This window comes from Gigantopelta aegis, chromosome 6 (genome assembly GCF_016097555.1).
Source record: "Gigantopelta aegis isolate Gae_Host chromosome 6, Gae_host_genome, whole genome shotgun sequence".
Lineage (NCBI taxonomy): Eukaryota > Metazoa > Mollusca > Gastropoda > Neomphalida > Peltospiridae > Gigantopelta > Gigantopelta aegis.
Window position 1 is genome coordinate 11,021,528 of NC_054704.1, and position 13,885 is coordinate 11,035,412.

The window sequence follows — 13,885 nt, forward strand, 5'->3', positions numbered from 1 at the left end:
TCTTCTCTGCCATCGGTAGGCACGTAGTCCGCAACAGTAACAGACGACGGCATCGTGATCTCCCGTGTAGAAGAAACCGGCCTTGGCAAGTTCTTTTGGTTTTTGACGTAATTGTATGGGCCACCGAGCATACGTCAGCATCCGGGCATAGAAATGTCTCATTTCGGGATGATGACAGAACAGGTAACGTCTCGAACAGCAGTCTTCTTCATCCCAGGCAGCGTCTGTGTCACGGGCGGCATCTGTTTGATCTGTGGCTTCTTTGATTTCACCATCTTCATCCATATTGTCACGTGTAGCATCCGCTTGATCCATGAACTGTTCTTCAGGTTTGCTAGTCACACATTTGATTGTATGTCTTTCTGAACATTTGCAGACCAAGACGTCGTCCTCGTCGCTACTGCTGTTACTAAGACTGATCGAATATCCCGATGCCATCTTCTTCGTTCCAGATAGAGTGCAACAAGACACAAGAATGTCAGAATCATAAAACACGTCTGTTCTCTAGCACAGTCACAAAGCAAATGAAGTGTAAACCATAAATCCATTCTTTTATACCTTCATCCAAAACAAAACTCGTTCACCACTGGTGACACTCGTTAGGGTTGCAGAAGTTACACTGAAGAAATCCCATCTGGTTTTGATGGTCGTCTTGCATGGCGCAGGGCACAATCGAGTTCAGCTCTGGTACAAAGTCACACATGACTGTGAAACAGCCTTTCAGTTTCTCCCATTGTTGTAGAGAAAGGAATATTCCCTTCTTCGAAGGTTTCACGGATTTAGTTTCATCACACCACCACCACTGACGCAGGTCCACCCCAGCAAAGTTCTTGTCGACGCTGACTTGGACGTTGACACCAAGGTGTCTGAACAATGTTTCGTCTTTCCCCTGGTTTAATGCTGAAATTGTTTCGTCAATTTGGCTTTTACATCCACACAGTTCGATCCACTGCTTAAGACTAAGGACAATACCTCGCTTGGTGGGGAAAGTTTTCCCCTTGTCACTGTCAAATTTCCGTATGTGAATAGCAGTGTCCCCTTTCCATAACTTGGCCACCACGTAGACGTTAGTTCCAAGTTCTAGACGACATCTCGCTTCATCACTTGTGAAACAGGCCATCTCTGGATTGAACGTAGATCTGATCGTTTTCGGCGAGCGAATGACAATTAAACCGTATCTAGCCTTTTTATACTCTTTCGTGTCAGTCTAGGTAGGTCAGGGGCCGGTCTAAGTAGGTCAGGGCCGGGTTAGTAGGACGTTGCACACGGCACAGTAGGCCAGTCTAAGTAGGTCAAGGTTAGTCTAAGTAGGTCGGGGCCAGTAGGACGTTGCACACGGTACAGTAGTCCGTGACGTCATCAAGGTCAAGGTCAGTCTAAGTAGTTCAGGGCCACGGAAAGTAGGTCATGGGGCTATACAGGACGAGGTCACGTGACGTCATCAAGGTCAAGGTCACGGAAAGTAGGTCATGGCGCCCGGCAGGCCCCCCTACTACTCGAATTATTGCACACTCGGGTAGACAAAATATGGTTCCTGGGTCGTATCTAATCTAAATCTATCTAGTGGTACTGAATAACGAATTATTGCACACTCGGGTAGACAGAATATGGTCCCTGTGTCGTATCTAATCTAAATCTATCTAGTGGTACTGAATAACGAATTATTGCACACTCGGGTAGACAAAATATGGTCCCTGGGTCGTATCTAATCTAAATCTATCTAGTGGTACTGAATAGCGAATTATTGCACACTCGGGTAGACAAAATAATTGGCCTTTTAAACTAAAAGTATCACTTACTTCTATTTTCGGGGGGGGGGGGGGACCGCTAATGGTGGGGGTATGACTATTCCAATAACACATTGCTACGCTCTATTCGGACTATGGGTAGATCATTTGGTAATAGGAGTGATGTTTGTTTTCAAAATAATAATAATCATACGTGCGGATCTTTCTTACTATTAGTCTCTTATATGGATGGGCTGGTATATCAAAGGCCGTGGGATAGATATATAGGCCTAAAAGATCCCTTGCTACTAGTAAAAAATGTAGTAGGGTTCCTCTCTCAGACTATTATGTCAAAATAATCAAATGTTTGACACCCAACTGCCGATGATTAATAAATGTGTGTCCTTTAGTCGTTAAACAAAATTAAGCTAACTTATATGGACGATCCTAACACTGTATCAGTGAAGGAGAAGGAGGAAAAATTAGAAAGAAGAAAAACATATTTCGTGTGATTGTAATAATCGGATTTCAGCCTTTTGAATAATATATTTTAACATGCTTCTCACTCCATTTCTATTTAATGACTTCTGTAGAAAAAGAAAAAAAAACATGTAATAAATTTTGAATACATATATTTCCCAAAATTGCGAACAGTTTTAAAGGATATTAACTTATCAGCTTCTGCAAGTTTATCGTCTGCATTTTAGACATCTGCTTTGAGTACATTTCCGTTTGTACAAGATCTGTATTCTGGTCGATTTTCACTCGTTAACGATTACAAGTCGCGTTTCAGCTCGACAAACATTGGTGCAACATTCCACGTGTAAATATTCGCATTAAACTCAAGAGTACAGCCGCTGCATATCATTCAGTAATGGATATTTATCATCGGTAGTTTTGATATTTGCTTCTAAGTACACTTCCGTTTGCATGGCTCTTCCGCCCTGACACGATGTCCGTTGGCGTTAAAAGCATGTGGTAACTGTTAACGTGAACATGTTAAGTGGTGGTGTTAAAAGACCGTGCCTTGTAGTCAGTCACCTTGTTTAACACTCACACTCTGTAATTTACAGATTCTCAGGTCGTAAACGGACTGTCCTGTTTACTCCCATTTAACATGTTTACGACAATCGGAGCCTTTTTATGACTAAAACAAGTATGTTTGTTTTGTTTAACGACACCATTAAAGCACATTGATTTATTAATCATCGGCTATTGGTTGTAAAACATTGTAATATAACATGTAGCCTTAGAGAGAAAACCCGCTACGTTTTTCCATTAGCGAAGGATCTTTTATATGCACCATCTCATAGACAGGATAGCACATACCACGGCCTTTGATATACGCGTCGTGGTGCACTGGCTGGAACGAGAAATAGCCCAATGGGCCCACCGACGGGGATCGTTCGCACACCGACCGCGCATTAAGCGAGCGATTTACCACTGGGCTACGTCCCGCCCCTTATGACTAAAATTACATATTAAATATAGTTTCTTGTTTAGAATATCAGTATCTCTATAAACAAGATGTTTGTCACCGTCTTAATGTTTGTAACATCCGAAATTAGATTTTACTTTCATATAATTTCGTACGGACGAAATGCTTTTTTAATATGAAGTAAAATTGGCTGCTGCACGGCCGGAAATACACTGGATACACAGATACTGGTATTCGAAACAAGAACATGTATGTAACGTGTAAGTTTAGTCTGAAACATCTTACCATGGCTGTAAACTCAGGACAAGCCCTTTAACAACAGAAGCGGGATGCGTCTCAGCGGTTGTTCGTTCGTGTGGCGTGCGATGGGTTGAAGCATCTATCTGCCCCCGTCCCAACCAGTGATCCACGACTGGTATATCAAGGTTGTCGTGTATGTACTGTCCTGTCTATGGGAAAGTGCGTATGAAAGACCCGGACCAAGAACTAGCTTACTGAGTACAGCGCTCACCTGAAGGGCTTGGGTCGTAGGGTCCAGAACACGTCGGTGGACCCATTCTCTGATTTTCCTTTTCGTCCTAACCAGTTCCCCATGACTGGTACATCAAAATACGTGGTACGTGATGTCCTGTCTGTGGAAAAGTGCATATAAAAGATTCCACAATGTAGCGTTCCTCTGATAAATGTTTCTGAATTACCAAATATTTTATATTCAATAGCCAATGAATAATTAATGTGCTCTAGTGATGTCGTTAAACAAAACAAACTTTAGATTTTAGCAAAACAAACAACAAAAACAAAACAGAAACACCATTGTTGTTTTATCCACAGGAGTAGGCCGCATGGCGGAGGTAGGTTTCCTCTCTTCTTTTTTGTCTTTTTAAACCGAATCTCGAAATAGTCATTCAAATAGTCTTAGGTAGAATTTAAAAAGTGGCTTAAAAAGTCACCAGAAGTCATTAAAGATCAACTTGTGGGTACTCGTCTGCTATCGGACCCGGGACAATATATAGTTTACCGTGCACCTTGGGCTGCATTACCAAAGAAACCGATTCTTACGACGCTTGGAGCCGACGAGTTCTGCGCCGGTAAAGGCCTGACACCACCATGAGAGAGGCCTTGGTAAGAAGGACTCCTAAGAAAGCAAGACTGACGTGCGCTACAACATGCATGTAAAACCCTCTGACCTGACCTGGTCAGAGCAAGTTAGGACACGTCAACGTCTGGCATCCCTAACACAACGGGTCCTGGCAGCACATGTCTGCGAGATTCGGTGTTGAAATCTTCTCGCTTCACTCACTGTGAAAATCCATGTTAGTTTCTTTTCCCCAGCTTAGTAATATGCAAGTTCTGCCGGTGCTCTTGTCTGGACGGAGGTAGGATTTTCACGAGCATCATTTTGTGTTTTTCCCCACGAAACGTGTCGAGGATGGACATGGCTGACCCTCTTTCTCGACGACAGTCTTTCGCTTCCATCATCGTTGCTTGCAAACGTGCCGACATTTTCGATGAGCTTTGTCCCCTCTGGCAACAACAAGTGGCTGATCTGCATTTGTGGCCTCGGGGGGGAGGGGGGGGGGTCTCAATTATTTTCAAAACAGTTTAACGTGTTGTCATACTATCCAGAAACGCTATTCCTATAAAAGAAAAGCTATTCCTATAAACGATTATAATAGTCTGGCAATAATTACAATTATTATTGTTTTCAAACTAATCCGTTGTTAAAAACATATCCGGTGACATTTATAATATGCATGGGTGTTTTATGAATACGAAACAAGTCATTGGACATTTGTACGTGGGATACAAATGACTGTATTATTACGTATCTACGGTATTTATGTTACAGCAAATAAAATAGAGTAAGGTAATTTGAAAGATAATAGGTTTAAAAGAAAATTCTCATTTGTTGCCCACGCTTTGTAATGCTGAGATAATTGCTTGGGAGTATATAATGGGATGAAGTTAACGTTTCAACGAATATTAGCAATGGTCGTAATATCAATTACGTACAAATGACATACGTAAGTTCACATGCACTGTCGCCATTTAATAGGAGAGACATGAGAGAGCATATCTGCAATCACAGAACATTCTAAATGAAGTGGGGTTTAGTTACGAAAGGTTACAGCTGGAAACGTTTCGGACAAATACCTACACCAGGTGCGGATTCAGGTGGGGCCCAAGGGGCCCGCCCCTCCCTATTTTTGGTGAAACAATATATATTACAGAATACACAAAAATGCAAAGTTATCCCGTCCACCTGTCAAGGACCTTTAAATTCTATTTTCAAAACCTACAACGGGTTTTGGGTCCCCTCTATTAACAAAATCGCCGGATCCGCGCTTGTAGACTATTGACACTGGTATGCTCTAGAGACAATGAATATTTATTGACATATCGTACCATAATTGGTCTTTCACTTCAATCTCTAAGACCATGATTATTGTGGGATGGTTTGGGGTTTCTTTTACAGAAAGTGAACAGAGACCAAGCTAAATTAGACCTTGCAGAATCCATTTGGACATACAAACTGAACACTGTTCATCCTCACGGTCTCAATCAGTACAGCCCTACTGGTTTTAACAACTGAGACCTTTTTATACCACAGTGACATTCATTCAGCGAGCTGCTTCTCGCCCTTCTGAACACGACGTCGATCAATGTTGATCACTGAAATATAGACGAACTAACAACCTGTCGTGTGATATTTCTAGAGAAGAAACACGTTAAAATATAACATTACAAGAAAAGAAATCACATCAAATTGTATTCTTCATTTCTTTGAGCAAGCCAAATATTATCGATATACAAGTATCAACCACACGAAACAAACATAACTAAGTGGCAGTCAAAGAAGAACTAGGGCAGTGCAATTAAAGAGCTCTTTTGGTATTGTCCTAGAGGAGAACGATTATGTGCCCACCCTTGTGCGCGGTCATGACGTGTGCGAGCACGTGCATATATAGCGAATGTAGCGAACTGACTGCTTATCCCGACGGGGCGGGAAGTAGTCAAGTGGTAAAGCGTTAATTTGATGCGCGGTCGTTTTGAGATCGATGGACCCATTGGGCTATTTCTCGTTCCAGCCAGTGCTCCACAACTGGTGTACCAAAGGCCGTGGTATGTACTATCCTGTCTGTGGGATGGTACATATAAAAAAATCCCTTGCTGCTAATCGAAAAAAGTAGCCCATGAAGTGGCGACAGCGGGTTTCCTCTCTCAATACATGTGTGGGGCTTAACCATGTGTCTGACGCCATATAACCGTAAATAAAATGTGTTGAGTGCGTCTTTAAATAAAACACTTCCTTCCTTCCTTGCTTATGACGATATATTTAAAACTGTTTCAAATACTGGGCAGGCGTTTTTCCACAAAATAATTTGAGGGTACGTAATAAAAACAAAACAAATCTGTCATAAGTGCCTCTATTAGGTGGTTATGGGTTTGACATGCTTTGAAATTGGACACTGTATTGTATGTACTTTGACAAACTTTAAATAGTAGTTCTATTACCATAATGTATCTATTCATTTCCAACAGTTTAGGATACATAATTTTACCTATCGTACCCAATGGTAGAAACTTTGCTTGGGTTTTGTTGTGGTGGTGATGTTTTTTGTGACAATGACAAACAAATGTCTAAGATATAATATGAAAGGAATGCTGCCTATAAGATTAGATCGATATTTCTTAATTAGACTTCTTCTTGCACCAAACGTTAATCGTTGAACTTCAATGACGGGAAACTAAACTTAGACCTACGTTACTTACGATATACATTGCATTGTGTTTGTAATTATCTCTAATCGAATCCTTAGTCTGTGTTGGATTCCTGTACGTAGACGGTCTGGAACAGCTACTGGACATTATTGATGTTCTTTTTTTACCCGTTACTATTGGTAAAGTTCACCTGCCGGGTATTGTTCGACTAGAAAACAACTTCAAGAAATACAAATCATGTTTTTATCGTATTTCATTGGAAAGCAGAACCGCGCAAAACAAATTGATTTTGTAATTTGATACTGCTGGGATAATAATTAGACTTATTGTATTACAAAATGAGAAGGCTAAATTTTCAAAACGTTAATGCATGTTTTCAGCGTAATATTTATATGTATAGTTGACATTCATGATACGTCGACTGAAATGTATAAATATAGTACAGGCCACTTCTAACATACATGTTAATATAATACAACATGATCTGTATTAAATGGCGAACTGCACAGACTGAATCGTGAACACGTACGAACTGATTCACTAAATCGTGAACACGTACAAACTGATTCACTAAATCGTGAACAAGTACGAACTAATTCACTGAATCGTGAACACGTCCGAACTGATTCACTAAATCGTGAACACGTACGAACTGATTCACTGAATCGTGAACACGTACGAACTAATCCACTGAATCATGAACACATACGAACTGATCCACTGAATCGTGAACACGTACGAACTGATTCACTGAATCGTGAACACGTACGAACTGATCCACTGAATCGTGAACACGTACGAACTGATCCACTGAATCATGAACACGTACGAACTGATCCACTGAATCATGAACACGTACGAACTGATCCACTGAATCGTGAACACGTACGAACTGATTCACTAAATCGTGAACACGTACGAACCGATTCACTGAATCGTGAACACGTACGAACTGATTCACTGAATCGTGAACACGTACGAACTAATCCACTGAATCATGAACACATACGAACTGATTCACTAAATCATGAACACGTACGAACTGATTCATTGAATCGTGAACACGTACGAACTGATTCACTAAATCATGAACACGTCCGAACTGATTCACTGAATCGTGAACACGTACGAACTGATCCACTGAATCATGAACACGTACGAACTAATCCACTGAATCGTGAACACATACGAACTGATTCACTAAATCGTGAACACGTACGAACTGATTCACTGAATCGTGAACACATACGAACTGATCCACTGAATCACAAACACGTACGAATTGATTTACTGAATCATGAACACGTACGAACTGATCCACTGAATCATGAACACGTAAGAACTGATTCACTGAATCATGAACACGTACGAACTGATTCACTGAATCATGAACACGTACGAACTAATTCACTAAATCGTGAACACATACGAACTGATTCACTGAATCATGAACACGTACGAACTGATTCACTGAATCATGAACACGTACGAACTGATCCACTGAATCGTGAAGACGTACGAACTAATCGACTGAATTATGAACACGTACGAACTGATTCACTAAATCGTGAACACGTACGAACTGATTCACTGAACACGTATGAACTGATTCACTGAATCATGAACAGGTACGAACTGATTCACTGAATCATGAACATGTACGAACTGATTCACTGAATCACGAACACGTACGAACTGATTCACTGAATCACGAACACGTACGAACTGATTCACTGAATCGTGAACACATACGAACTGATCCACTGAATCACAAACACGTACGAATTGATTTACTGAATCATGAACACGTACGAACTGATCCACTGAATCATGAACACGTAAGAACTGATTCACTGAATCATGAACACGTACGAACTAATTCACTAAATCGTGAACACATACGAACTGATTCACTGAATCATGAACACGTACGAACTGATTCACTGAATCATGAACACGTACGAACTGATCCACTGAATCGTGAAGACGTACGAACTAATCGACTGAATTATGAACACGTACGAACTGATTCACTAAATCGTGAACACGTACGAACTGATTCACTGAACACGTATGAACTGATTCACTGAATCATGAACAGGTACGAACTGATTCACTGAATCATGAACATGTACGAACTGATTCACTGAATCACGAACACGTACGAACTGATTCACTGAATCACGAACACGTACGAACTGATTCACTGAATCACGAACACGTACGAACTGATTCACTGAATCGTGAACACGTACGAACTGATTCACTGAATCACGAACACGTACGAACTGATTCACTGAATCGTGAACACGTACGAACTGATTCACTGAATCACGAACACGTACGAACTGATTCACTGAATCGTGAACACGTACGAACTGATTCAATGAATCACGAACACGTACGAACTGATTCACTGAATCGTGAACACGTACGAACTGATTCACTGAATCACGAACACGTACGAACTGATTCACTGAATCGTGAACACGTACGAACTGATTCACTGAATCATGAACACGTACGAACCGATCCACTGAATCGTGAAGACGTACGAACTAATCGACTGAATTATGAACACGTACGAACTGATTAAATCGTGAAAACGTACGAACTAATTCACTGAATCATGAATACGTACGAACTGATTCACTGAATCGCGAACACGTACGAATTGATTCACTGAATCGCGAACACGTACGAACTGATTCACTAAATCGTGACACGTACGAACTGATTCACTAAATCGTGACACGTACGAACTGATTCACTGAATCGTGAACACGTACGAACTGATTTAGAAGAACGGTTAAATCAATATTCACCTTACAGGGCGGGACGCAGTCCAGTGGTAAAGCGCACGCCTTATGTGCGGTCGGTCTAGGATCGATCCTCGTCGGTGAGCCCATTAGGCTATTTCTCGTTCCAGCCAGTGCACCACGACTAGTATAGCAAAGGCTGTGGTACTTGCTATCCTGTCTGTGGGATGGTACAATTTCCTTGCTACTAATGGCAAAATGTAGCGGGTTTCCTCTGTAATACTATATGTCAAAATTACCAAATGTTTGACATCCAACAGCCAATGTTTAATAAATCTAGTGGTGTCGTTAAACAAAAAACCCCACTTACTTTCGAACATCAGATGGATGCACATTGTATTAATAACGTGGGTTTGGGTGGGGGGTTTCAAGATCTTTGAGAAAAGTTATGTTCGATGTTAGACCATATTGTCCGACTTACAGTTACAAGTACATTCGACTTTTCAAAAGTTCACATTTTGCTTCATGTTTCTGTTAATAGCGTACTTATTGTAAACCAAATGCTCAAAAAGAAGAATGAGGAATATCAGCTATTTTACTGTATTGTGGTCGTTTAATGCTTCAAAGATAATTAATAGTTAGTAGTAGCTGTGATCTTTCTCAAATGACGTCGTGAGTGTGAGTATTGGGTGGAAGCCATTTGTGTCCAGTAAAGTAAAAACAAAATAATTTCAAAACTTGCCTTTAGTACAACGCTCATAAAATAGCCATTAAGGTATACATACACACTCATACATACACGTACATCACAAGCAAAACACACACACACACACACACACACACACACATATATATACATAGTACATACACATACATACATACATACATATACACACACATACATACACACATACACACATACATACATACATACATGCACACTAAACACACATATACGTACACACACAACACGCAAAACACACATACATACATGCACACTAAACACACATATACTTACACACACAACACGCAAAACACACATACATACATGCACACTAAACACACATATACGTACACACACAACACGCAAAACACACATACATACATGCACACTAAACACACATATACGTACACACACAACACGCAAAACACACATACATACATGCACACTAAACACACATATACGTACACACACAACACACAAAACACACATACATACATGCACACTAAACACACATATACGTACACACACAACACGCAAAACACACATACATACATGCACACTAAACACACATATACGTACACACACAACACACAAAACACACATACATACATGCACACTAAACACACATATACGTACACACACAACACACAAAACACACGCTTCTGCTGTTGACGAGTCATGTCATTAAAAACCACAGTCTTAATAATCTACATGTAAGAATTCATGGCGACATGATATATTCAACAGCGAACAGATTCAAAGTAGTAAGTACAAAAACAAACAACAATGAATTAAGATTTTTTATTAAGCTTTTAAATTTATTGAGAACATGGTTAAATGTATGACGTATGTGGGTTGGTATGATGATGTGGGTTGTAGAAAAGTATATACAAAATAGTACACCAAATTCACGAAATTTCCGATAATAGGTGTACTATGAAAATAGATATTTTACGATAATAAAATAAGAGAATGAATGAATGGAAATGATGGACATTTGTTTAAATTTTAACTTATTTGGTTTGTAGAAAATATATGTACAAAAGATTACTTTGCATAGTTCCAAATAAGAAAAACTATATACAATGTATTTGCATTCACAACCTAGTATATTTAATTTGCGACCAATTTTGGTGATTTATATTTCACAACCTTTGATAAGCTAACAAAGTAGATGTAATAATTTTATATAAATAACATCTTTTTGTGGAAAAATTATAATGTGAAATAAAGTGAAATAATGTGAAACGTTGAGAATAGCTATAACAGAAGGAATGTTTCATATGTTAGCAGGGCTAGCTTTGGGTAAGCAGAACAATTTGCCAAATCATCTATTTAATTTTCAATAATTGCAAAAACCCAGTTATTTTCTAACAAAATAACAATTATTACATAAAATGTATTCGCCAAATGAAAATAAAATGTGAAAATAAAATTCGCCAAATGCTTTGAAAATTCGCACTTGACGACCGTGGCTGGTTCCAGAGCTAGCCCTGGTTGGTGAACACGTGGTTCCACTAGTGTGTACTTTACTGTCATTTGTGAGTTCATCTTTCTCACATATTTAACAAGGTAAACAATTTAAATTAGTGTGTGAAAGATTACACTAATCAAAGCGATAATTCGAAAGCTACCTACTTTTGAGCATCGTAATAGCAGGTACCAAACTCGGTGAGCAATGGGTGGCACTCAATCAGATGAATTATGAAAATAGCAACTGCTGTTATAATCCTGAATTGAATTTGTTAATTGAATTATAATTATTTATGCCACTATTGTGGATGTTTTGATTCATTACATTGACAAATAAAACGATGCTGATGTTTTTGTGGAATTTTCAGTCCTGCGCTCTTTTCTTCAAACTTTCCTCTGGATGTTTAAGGATGAAATGCAAATTTCGAGGTCTTAAATTCACAGAATTTCAAAACAACATGAATGGCATTTTTAGCTCTCTTTTTCCTGAGTATCCATTAAGAATAATGTGGATCAGAACTTTCATATATAGAAATGTGGACTATTTTTGTTACAAAATACAGTGTAATGTGTATTAAACCTAGTGTAGTTGTTACGAAACGCAGTGTAATGTGTATTAAACCTAGTGTAGTTGTTACGAAACGCAGTGTAATGTGTATTAAACCTAGTGTAGTTGTTACGAAACGCAGTGTAATGTGCATTAAACCTAGTGTAGTTGTTACAAAACGCAGTGTAATGTGCATTAAACCTAGTGTAGTTGTTACAAAACGCAGTGTAATGTGCATTAAACCTAGTGTAGTTGTTACAAAACGCAGTGTAATGTGCATTAAACCTAGTGTAGTTGTTACAAAACGCAGTGTAATGTGCATTAAACCTAGTGTAGTTGTTACAAAACGCAGTGTAATGTGCATTAAACCTAGTGTAGTTGTTACAAAACGCAGTGTAATGTGCATTAAACCTAGTGTAGTTGTTACAAAACGCAGTGTAATGTGCATTAAACCTAGTGTAGTTGTTACAAAACGCAGTGTAATGTGCATTAAACCTAGTGTAGTTGTTACAAAACGCAGTGTAATGTGCATTAAACCTAGTGTAGTTGTTACAAAACGCAGTGTAATGTGCATTAAACCTAGTGTAGTTGTTACAAAACGCAGTGTAATGTGCATTAAACCTAGTGTAGTTGTTACAAAACGCAGTGTAATGTGCATTAAACCTAGTGTAGTTGTTACAAAACGCAGTGTAATGTGCATTAAACCTAGTGTAGTTGTTACAAAACGCAGTGTAATGTGCATTAAACCTAGTGTAGTTGTTACAAAACGCAGTGTAATGTGCATTAAACCTAGTGTAGTTGTTACGAAACGCAGTGTAATGTGCATTAAACCTAGTGTAGTTGTTACAAAACGCAGTGTAATGTGCATTAAACCTAGTGTAGTTGTTACAAAACGCAGTGTAATGTGCATTAAACCTAGTGTAGTTGTTACAAAACGCAGTGTAATGTGTATTAAACCTAGTGTAGTTGTTACAAAACGCAGTGTAATGTGCATTAAACCTAGTGTAGTTGTTACAAAACACAGTGTAATGTGTATTAAACATAGTGTAGTTATTAGAAAACACTGCAATAAGATGTTATTACAAATGTATTTACAAATAAAATGTTAGACACCAGTGAGTAAGAATAATGTTTGAAGTATTAACATATATATGGAAGATGTCAAACAAAATGTATTACTACAGTAACAATAATTATACAATATATATTAATTGTATATACTGTTGTCAGTTGTCACAAACAATGGTAACTCAGTATGGGAATCATAATGTTTCATCTTTAACAAATATTTTAATTTTGTGTGGTCTTGCTTTCCAATTCTTTACGACATATATTCCTTCATAAAAACGCCATCTGCAATCCATTATTCCAGTTGTGTGATGTTTCTACAGCAGAAACACATTACAAATATAAAGCTATAAGAAAAAAAGATCACATGAAATTTTATTGATCATTGCTTTGAGCAAGTCAAATATTATAGATATTTTTCAACCA

The 13,885-nt window shown here is 38.8% G+C and overlaps 1 protein-coding gene across 1 annotated transcript in view; it reads right to left on the minus strand.

The window, feature by feature from the left end:
* Positions 1 to 11,158: 11,158 nt before the first annotated feature.
* The window catches only part of LOC121375689 (leucine-rich repeat-containing protein 74B-like), a 67,946-nt gene continuing 65,219 nt past the window's right edge, over positions 11,159 to 13,885 (minus strand). Inside the window, exon 14 of the mRNA XM_041503274.1 lies at positions 11,159 to 13,776. The gene's annotated coding sequence lies outside the window, so the exon portion shown is untranslated. The remainder of the gene's footprint in view (positions 13,777 to 13,885) is intronic.